The following is a 10,692-nucleotide window of genomic DNA, read 5'->3' on the forward strand; positions in this document are numbered from 1 at the left end:
GAATAGAGGATCTGTTTAGTTGTGTCTGTTTTTTGTTTTTTTTGCCATGCTGTCTGCTGCAAGGTATCAAACAACTGTCTAAGTGAAGATATTGTGTGATATTCCGTCTTCTTCTTTTCATGCAATGACAACAACTATATTGTTTTATACTATTTGCAAGTGTGGTTGGTTGGTATATTGTGGTGTTACCAGAGAACTATATAGAAAACTGCATTGCAGTGTTATGGCACAAAAGTGGAAGTATATAATCCTGTCATTTTGCATCTGACCTGCTGCAGTTGTTGATATGTGAGTCTTGGCAGGGCCTGGGATCAGCGTGCCAGCCTTGTAATGAGTCTCCATTGAGCCAGACCTGCACTCAGGGCTGCGTTAAACATGGATCCATGGATGGGGTTGGCCTGCTTAACGAAGGTCCTGGCAGATAGGTCTCGTCTACACTGTAATCACTCTATCTGTATCTGCATGCTGGGCTCAGATTCTCTTATCAGGGTAAATCATTGTCGAGAGGACGTTCTGTTCAAACCTGTGCATTAATCTTGTCAAATGTACCAGGGATCAATCTGCAGAGATGACACTTGAACGCTGTGTGATCCCTCTGTGTTTGCTATGATCATTTTCGGCTTATCTCACTTCACACACTCACATTTCACTTTGAATCAGGTAACACTACCTTTGAAGGGAGAGTCATTTTATTTAAATTGCTTTTGGACCCACCTTGGCTGCATTTATATAAAGTGACTGACTCATGATTGACGTGATGTGTCATCGTATCAAAATATTAAAACATGTGTGGGAGTAATGGATTTTTATTATTTTTATCAGGTGCAAATGTACCTCCATATAACCACTTTTTATTACAGCTCAATTTCATAATTTATAGCAAAAATAATGTGCCTGCTAGAGTGCCACCAACCGTACTTTGAGAATGTATTGCTCGTCTCTTCGGTGTTATACCCCTTCGGATTAACCCATCACAACCCCACTGATAAACACAATTACTACTGGTTGTGGGTATTATTGCCCTAATAATTTAAGTACTTATGGGGATTCAAAAATGTAGGATACTTCTTGACAGATTTGATGCCAAAATTATTAAAAAGTTTTAAAAAACGTCACGTTCCATATGTAGTGTGGGGGTTGAGACTGATGGCATCCTGTTATCAATGGGACGATAGAAATGTGTTTTGGATTATATTGCTACATTTTGAAAACAAAGGCTAATGTTAAAAGCCTGATGTTGCTCTAGTCGGTAGAAATGAGTATGGTAGTGTAAGCTATGACAGTGAAGGAACACAGTGGTTAATGCGAGGCTCAGCCGCCAGTTTAAAACAAATTAAGGCAACGCGACAAAGTAGCAAACATGTGACAAAAGCAACAGGGCTCTGAGGCCGTCAAAAATGATGTTATATCTGTCCATAATTATTACAAATTAGATGAACAATCACCAGCTTCAGACATCCTAAGCTAGTACTTACGTTGAAGTAACAGCTTGTGCCTATTTGTACGGAGCCCTGAAGGGTTCATAGAGAGAAAAATAAATAAAACAAGGCCACGTTTTATTAATTTGTGCGCATGAGATGTAATTTGTGGCCTCAATTTAAATAAAACGAGGCCACGCTTTATTAATTTGTGCGCACGATATACTTTCTCGTTCGCATGAGAAAGTTACCGGTGCGCCAACTAGGAAGTGGAGCGCACAGGAGACAACCGTTTCATTGCAGACTGTTATGTTTATGTCGGGAAATGACAGTGCATGAATTATTTGAGATATATTTTAAACTCGGACTTCATTTTAGCGACATTTTGGCCAGATGTGTAGAGCTATTTGTTTAAGCACCGGATTCGCAAAACAGGAGAGTCTGTAAACAAGTCTGCCTTGATCTATGAATTCATGTCCGTGACTCTTACAGTATCTGCGCAGAGAGCTGTGTCTTTTACGCAGCACCTTCACTGTGCTACGTTTTAGCCACACACACGCACACACACACCTTTACACACATCAGGAGGCGTGTAGCGCAGTGGGTAGAGCCTTGGTGTTGGGATCAGATGGTCACAGGTTCAAACCCCACTACAGTCAGCATGTCGTTGTGTCTCTGGGCAAGACACTTCACCCCAAATTGCTCCTGTGGGGATTGTCCACAGTATTGAGTATGTAAGTCGCTTTGGATAAAAGCGTCTAACAAGTAACATGTAATGTAATTTAACATCAAACTGCCCGATTATTCCCCCTATTACTCGTTTTAGATGTCCGGTCACCAGGGTGCATGATGTGTAAATAACCCAATTTGTGTTCTGTGAAACTAAAAAGGATATGACATTGTTTTTGTTACTTTCGTTGCAGTTGTATATGTCTTAAATGTAATTTAGGTTAACTTCCTGTTTTATTTAGATGCATTTATTTAGTGTGTGTGTGTGTGTGTGTGTGTGTGTGTGTGTGTGTGTGTGTGTGTGTGTGTGTGTGTGTGTGTGTGTGTGTCACCAGCATTTGTTTTCAAATGACCATGAACAGTAATTTACACACATCTGGCTAACTCCATATGTGTATTACCAAGTGAAAGAAGTTTGTTTAATCTTAATCTCGATGTAGGCTAGTGCTAAATGCTGTCGCAGTGCACCAGAACGAACGTCACTATCATAATATCTTCTGAAAACAAATGCCCACACATACACACACATGATGTGTCTAACCATAAGAAAGTATCTTGTGCGAACGAGAAAGTATATCGTGCCCACAAATGAATAAAGCCTCGTTTTATTTAAATTGAGACCACGAATTACATCTCCTACACATGCCTCATTTTATTTATTTTTCTCTCTATGAACCCTCCAGGGCTCCGTATATTTGGCTCATTTATTTAAGTATGTATTGCCCCAAGTGTCAACCCACATCAAAAGGCTCTGTCCTTCAGTTTAATGTTGGTTTTTCTAACAGGTGTTTAAATCATTCCTTGGTTTTCCAAATGCCCTGCATCTGTGCTGTGGCTAACCAGCCGCAGAGCTCAGAATAAAGACTATTCAGCTGGCTTTGTACTGTATGTGCCTGTGTGAAAATGTAAATATAGTGTTTAGTTCTTTGTACAAATTTCATCAGAGTAAAATTCCCAATTGATTCTCTATTTCAAATACACTGATACGATATGTTGTTCATTAACAACTTAAAACAAAATGTATTTCTCATTTTAATACCTAACAGGATTCATATCTGGTTATGTGCTGTATTAAATCAGTGTCACATTGAATATATTTCTCATTTGTTTCACTAAACAAAATAACTATTCCCTGTAGCTATGTTTACCCCCGTGGAGGCGCATTATAGGAACAACAAATCTAAGAGCAGGAAGAAAGAAAAGTGTATAACGTATTTTTAATAATACCAATTACCCATGCAAACAAACAGGAGATGACTCTGGGCTTCCGCAGTGTGCTTGGTTATTCCATAGCTAATTCTGAAAAAAAACACACTTGATGAAGACATTTAATTTTCCAGGCTTGCTGTCACTGTGCAACTTCATCATCACAGATGCTTCTAACATAGAATCGCCCAATTATCTCGAGTCACTTGTGTATTTGTGTGTCTCCTTCATGCTCTATGGATGTTATCTGATGTGATTTGAATGCGTCAAACCCACTGCAGATAGAGAACTCTGTTTCTGTTTGAAATTCCTTGTCAGCACAGTTTAAAGCTAATTCAATTTCCTCCAAAGCTGCTTGAAAATGTGTAACAATAAGCAGAAATAGAGGTGATTTTTGGGGTCGGAGGCATGTTGGGATATACAAAAATGGGATGTAAAGCTGCAGGCAGATGGGAAACACCTCTGACCCTGATTTCCAGGCTGTCACAGATGTTGACACCCCACGGATTCAGCTTGTCATTGTGTGGGCCGACATTCAAACCCTCAATGTCAGTCTGTCCCGCCTGGAGCTTAGGACTCACCTAATTCTAGACACATATCATGAATGCATTAAATATCTTACCGCGCAGATAACATTGTCACGTGACCCTGACAGTGATCCCAGATCCTTTTGCTATATAGAAGCTTTGTGGATGTGATCCCGGAGGCTCGTTTAACAGCCTGTATCGCGTATCCACTAAAGCTCCCAGGCTGAGTGTGTCTGTGAGCTGTGATATGTGGAGACAACCACAGCTCACAGAGGCTTCCCTTTTATGATTTCTCAGGGAAAAAAGCATAAACCGTTACTACAACAACAACAAAAAAGACTGAAAACAAAGGTGATTGAAGGCAAAAATAGCATCTTTTAATGAGGCCACTAATGATAGACAAATCACAATTACAATGCATGGTAATAATATTATACCCAGTGTAGCTGTGAAGCCATTCCCTGCCTTGATATTTCATATATAACGTATGAAGCAATATGTTTTTACAGCATGAGCTATTAAAGGCAGATTATATTTCATTGAGCCCTACATATTAGCAGAAGGTTAAAAGGGTCGAGTTTGTTTTCCTATCCTCAAATATACATTTCCCCTTCACTGCATGAGCTCACCTTGAGTAACAAAATTCCTCTGTATAATGAATTGGGATATGAAATTTGAGCTGATATTATGAATATTAATGTGGATGCTGCACAGTAGCTAGAGAGAGGAAAAGTTGAACGTGAAAGTCACATTATGTGTTGTCCCTCCTACCGGAAAAGTAGTTTAGATAAAGGGCAGCGAGACCTTTAACTCTGGTACTATTTGATGTACTGCCTCCTGGCATGACTCATAATGTTGCTTCCTTACAGTCTGTGTGAGGGAACAAACTGTATGTCTCTCCCTGTGTTATAATCAGAAATACCATATTATTATGCCTGTGGCGCCTTGTCAAACAACTCTGGTCAATCCAAAAATGTCTCCCTCCTCTTTACACATTAGGATTTCCTTTACATTGTGCATATGCTGTCACAGAATGCTGGCCATTATGTGATGTTCAGTCTTGTTGAAATATATGATACAAAAAAGAAGGACAGTCCCCTTCCCCCTAATTCTTTATTTTTAACATTCTGTGCAGTTGCTCTTTTCCTCCACCTGTGATGTGGCAGGAATACCACAGTGGAGACAGACTGGAGCCGAGCACATTCAGAACAGGAAATAAAACTCCTGACCGACTGAATTAGGAATGGCTGACCCACGCCGGCTCATAGACTGACCTAAAAAACGGGCATACAAAAACAAGACCACACACAGGCAGAGCTGAATAAATTGCACTTTGACAGGTTGAAACAAAGGTCATAGTTTCGTAATGGTAACATTTGACCAAGCAATCATTTCAAACTATGGCTGTCATTTAGTAAATCGTTGAATTTTGATTGCTCTCCTAGGCTTTAGGGAGCTTGACCATTATTTCTCATAATCCAGAAGCTTTACATTTGACCATTGAGATGTAACTGTAGTATTAATGGATTCACAGCCAGGTATGAATGCTGATAAGCTTACTATTCCTGTGGAGTGAACAAGGCGTCTTGTCCCTGGAAGGACAATATGGAATTATTATTCATATGCGAATGTGAATCAGATGAGTAAAGAAGTTATGAGGCTAGTTTCTGGCTCAGCTGAAGGTCAGTGTGTGAATAGGGAACGACAGTGGAGAGATCGTGTGTGAGGGTGGGCGAGAGAGGGAGGGATGACTGAATAAAGTATATAGTAGTGTGTATGTGCATGGAAGAGAGAGAGAGAGAGAGAGGAGAGATACTGCATTAAATGTAACACAGCAGGCAGACAGGCTGTGCCCAAGCCCCATGTCTACTTTCCTATGCGGGGGACATAGAGTTAAAGATGTCCTCTGTTCCCGCCGTGCTGTGTGGGTAACAGTAAAGCTGTGCTTCCGGAGTGACAGAGTGTTCATATGAGGTCTAGTGTCACTCTTCTGCAACAGCTGCGGAGTATTGTTTTTTACCTGGCCGAGTCTGCAAGACAACGTTTTATGGTGCATTGTAAGATGTAGCACAACTCAGGTTTGTTTAAAAAGCTCCTATTTAAAAATGACATATTATGCTAATTGTAAGGTTCCTATTTGCATTTTGAGCCTCTATTGTGACATGTTAACATGTCACAATGCTCTGATTGGTTAGCTGGACGGTTCTGTTGTGATTGGCCAAACCCTTTGAGAAATGTCCCACCTCTAAGCATTTCACCTACAATGTGTTGGAACTAGCAAATTGAAGCGCACGTGTTACATACTGTAGCTAAACAAAGGGGTCCAATCAAAGCGTTTCAGGCAGGGGATGGGAGTATGTGAGAAAGATACACTCTCTGGCATGAACCTAGGGATTTTAGCCTTTGAAGACCATTCACATGAATACAAATGTTTATAAGCTCTACAGGAAAGGGAAAACCCCAAAAAGCATAATAGGGTTCTGCCAATACCTGGGCATCATGACACCAGCAATGTGCAGTAGTGGTCGATAAAAATACCGATACAATTATCTCATTACCCAACTCTAAACCAAAGTGAATAACAAACAAAAAAAGATTCCTTTACTAATGTTTGCCTACTGGTTTTTGTTAGGAAGTCAAACAATCATAATGTCTTCTTTGCCAACAACAACATTTTAAAGGAATCCATTCCATTTAAACACCTTATGAAAACGTTTTGATTTACATTCACCTACTGAAGAGCGCACCATAATGTACTCAATCGAATCTCAGGTTAGAGTTAATGTCAACTTTTAGATTTTTAGCTTAGCATGGCTCTTTCTACTAGCTGCTATCAGCTAACATTTACTCTCCCTCTATTCTATCCAATTTCAACTCGGATGTCTTTTTATAGCATTATCATAATTAAAATGTTGATGGGAGGATCTCTTTTTTACAAACAAAGTTTTCATCAGATCCAGAAAAAAATATCACAGGGTCCAGAATTTATGATAAATTCAGCTGTCAGAATCTCGACTGGGGCCAAACATTGTAATCAAACATCTATTTTGTGCAAATCACCTATAATAGGGACTCTGTGCTCCCCTAAAATGGCATAAACAGTTGCCTTCAGCAATCTGTTGCAAACCTCCATTTACATGAAGTTACGCTACTGTTCCATGTGGTCTGGCTACCATTTCAACACTCGGAAGAAGAAGCAGATATTATATTCCTTTGCCTCGGGTGATAGGTCAGAGGAAAGCTATTTTCCGGCCGTAAATCATTTCAAGGAAGACCTTCTGCTCTTGAAAGTGATATAAAATTGATGACTGAGTGGCAGTGGCTCACATTTCCTTCCCAGTAGCCCCTCTGCCTCTGAAGTTTTTGGAGCATGTCATGGCTAATCTTGTTAGAATTCATATTCAATCATTCCCTCAGAGAAAATACATTCATTTAGGCTTCTTATTTACATAGTGTATTTTGATATGTTTAAGCAGACAGTGAATGATGTTCAACTCATTATTGCTCTGCATACATTTATTTTTCTCCTTTATGTTTGGGATGTGTGGTGAAACAAAAATATGATTGTCATTGAAATCATCTATGTTACAGTATCATGCTGCCAAAAGCAAGACATGGGGTTCAAGAACATTGAGTTAATTTATAATCATCTGCCCTCCAACGGAATGCGCAGAATTAGAAGCCATCGGCACGAAATGTGTAAGTAGGTGAACTCAGAAAAGTAGCCGGAGCCAATTTCAGTTTGGATCCGTTGGGACTTCACTGTCTGCAGACTTTAATTAAGAATGTTTGGCAGCCAAACAAATGCTCTGCTTATATGTGTGTAACAGATGTGTTAGTGGGTTGCAGATACTCAGAGTTATCGCCTACTTTATCATTTGGTAAACAATGAAATTAAATTGTTTTATTAATGCTGTCACATCCTCTAGCTGGTGGGCTGCAAATCCCATTTTCTGCTTGAGAACCGATAACCCCATATGGGATCTCCCAGGCGATGGGCTTTACTGCTCCATGTATGTTTATATTATACGCTTACGTGTCCGTTTTTGTAAATATATGTAACTTTATATTCTCTGTGGGACTCTACTTTGTGTTCATCCACTAAATAATTTGTGTTGTGGCTGTGCTTATTCATAAACATACAGATGGGTGATGTTTTTGGCAAGTAACATTATGTTTTGGAGATGATCAGACAATGTGTTCCAGTATTTAGCAGATTGTGAAAGAGACTCCTCTTGCCTTGTTCCACACCATTAATGCAGCTCTGTAAAGACATCTGCTGTTTTCTTTCCCCCAGCACTGGAGGTGAAGAGGATATATGCGTAGCTTTGTGTTGTTTACATAAAACATCCATCAGCCCTAGTTTGGTCTCTCCGGCTTTCTGTATCATGTTAATCTTGTGTTCATATTCTTTGGCAGCATTGTTTAAATGGTTGTGTTTTCAAGCCAATATATCTGTATTTTTTTTATGTAGTCATATGATGCTTTACATATATTATTTATTCATACTTAAATATGTATACATATTTTGGATAACGTAATATTGCATGAGTAACTTTTCCTGGTTTTGAATTACATTACAATTAAATTAAATTATTCTGGTTTGGTGTCATATAATGAACCAACCAAACTGAGCTATCTATTTTTCATTTATTTTTTCCATGTAGTCATTATATCAACATTATTATGTTTATTCATCAAAAATGTAATCATGTTAATTCATTTATAAAAGCCCCAATAATCAACCCAACAATATGTTTTTATATTTGATATTCCAAATAACCCAGCCCTACTTTCAATTGAATTAACTCAGATTAAATTGAAAAAGAAAACGTGTTCTTATTCAATGTACCTTGTGGCTTTGTCTGTTGCTTCATCAGCAGTTGATGGTTTATATATTGAGTGGGCTCCACAAGCACAAAGACATGGCAGCTGCTTCTATCGAGGAGGGCATTAATCCACGGCAGGGCAGATCCTGTGAGAATGAAGGGATCCAGGGCATTTTGCCACAGTCTGCTTATCCTCTCTCCTCTCTTCTTCTCTCCTCTCCTCTTCTCTCCTCTCCCTTTTGGATAGCAGTGACAGATTGGCTGCTCATGAGTGACCACAGCCGTATTGACAGTGTCGGCGCAAGGGGCCAGACCCCATGTCTCTAGATCAAACACATACACACACACACATACACACTCACAAACACACACACATAGAAGAGTCTGGGCTTGCCATATTGTGGGGAGGTGCATCCCAGCTGGTGGGATTGGAGCTGAACTCTAGCGGCCCATCTTCTGCTCTCTGCAGGTGTCCACCATACTTGGATCTTTTTTTCTTCTCCGCCCACCTCTCTATATCTCTCCCTTTCTTTATCTCCTTATATGTGGGCGTACAAATATGGTTTTATGATGAGATTATGTTAATGGAAAGATGCTATATGTCATAGGCAGCACAAGATCACACCGTCAACAGTCTGAAGGAGATGTGGTTGCGGTGCACACAATGGGAAAACTCCTCAGGCATTACAGTATGTTGTGTGTTTAATCCATCCTTGCCTTTAAATCCCCGGACAGGAACCTTGATGCAGTAAAACGAACAGCAGAGAGATGCTTCGTCTTATATTTTGTGTTACACTCCCTCTTGTCCGGCTCTCTCCTCCTCAGCACCTTTGTTAGCGTTTCAGCAACCGCCAAATCAAATGTTGATGAACCCCATCTGACCCCACATCGCTGTGTCAGCAGCGTCTTCAATGTTCCTTCAGAGAGGGATCGTTCTCGTCTGTTATTGACTAGTGCTCATGTTGTACAGACTTCACATGATGCAGACATGTGCTGTGTACTTAAACCAGATGTTTCCCAGCCTCTGGTGAGTTAGAAAACTGCAATGTTGACCTCGCTCGCTGCTAAGAGCGACCCTTTAATCCCCCGTACATGGATAGACCGGGATCATACTCTGATCATACTCTGATTTGAGCGGGTGATTCGCAGAAGACCGCATATAGCCACGTAATGTTGACAACACATGGCCAGAAAGGCCGTCTTTATAGGAGTTAAAGGGACTGTTCAGAAAACCTGCTGCAGGACTGACTACAGTATCTCTAGATGGTTCGTATCCCCTCCTACTTCTTCTCATCTCGCCCTGTCTAACCCCTTTAGTACCCAGTGGACATTCTTGTCTGTAAAATGTCCTGCGCGCCCTATAACCCGCTTCCCTGCAGCACCAAAAGGGATTTGAGAATGTGTTTGATTGCTTATGAGGCGCAGCACGAACACATCTCACCCACCAGACTTTGGGGTTCCACAGAAAAGGAAGTTCAGACCACCTTATATTATTTTTCCTCCTCAGACCTTAATAGTTTTTCAATTGTGCCAGCGGCTCCTGTAGGTTATGAGAACTTGACAGTTTTCAGTTGCCATATGATTTTGACTCAAACCAATGACTAAATGCTATTTATCATTATTATTTGTTTACATAAATATAAAGCTTGCTTCCTTTTCCCCCCTGGCCGTTGTTGGTCACATTAACCCAGTGTTTATCAAAGTGGGGGGTGCAGGGGCATGACAGGGGGGGCGCGAGAGACGAGGAGGAAAAATTGTTTTAAAAAAATAAATAATAATAATCATAATTTGAAAATGTATTGATTCAAAAATAATATGATACAGTACAAGTACTTCTGGGTCTCTGTGTTTCATTCAAGCTTGGCTGTGTGTGTGTGTGTGTGTGTGTGTGTGTGTGTGTGTGTGTGTGTGTGTGTGTGTGTGTGTGTGTGTGTGTGTGTGTGTGTGTGTGTGTGTGTGTGTGTGTGTGTGTGTGTGGGTGTG

The sequence above is a fragment of the Notothenia coriiceps genome, unplaced genomic scaffold (assembly GCF_000735185.1).
Source record: "Notothenia coriiceps isolate Sejong01 unplaced genomic scaffold, NC01 NC01_scaffold00007517, whole genome shotgun sequence".
In the NCBI taxonomy this organism is placed as follows: Eukaryota; Metazoa; Chordata; class Actinopteri; order Perciformes; family Nototheniidae; genus Notothenia; species Notothenia coriiceps.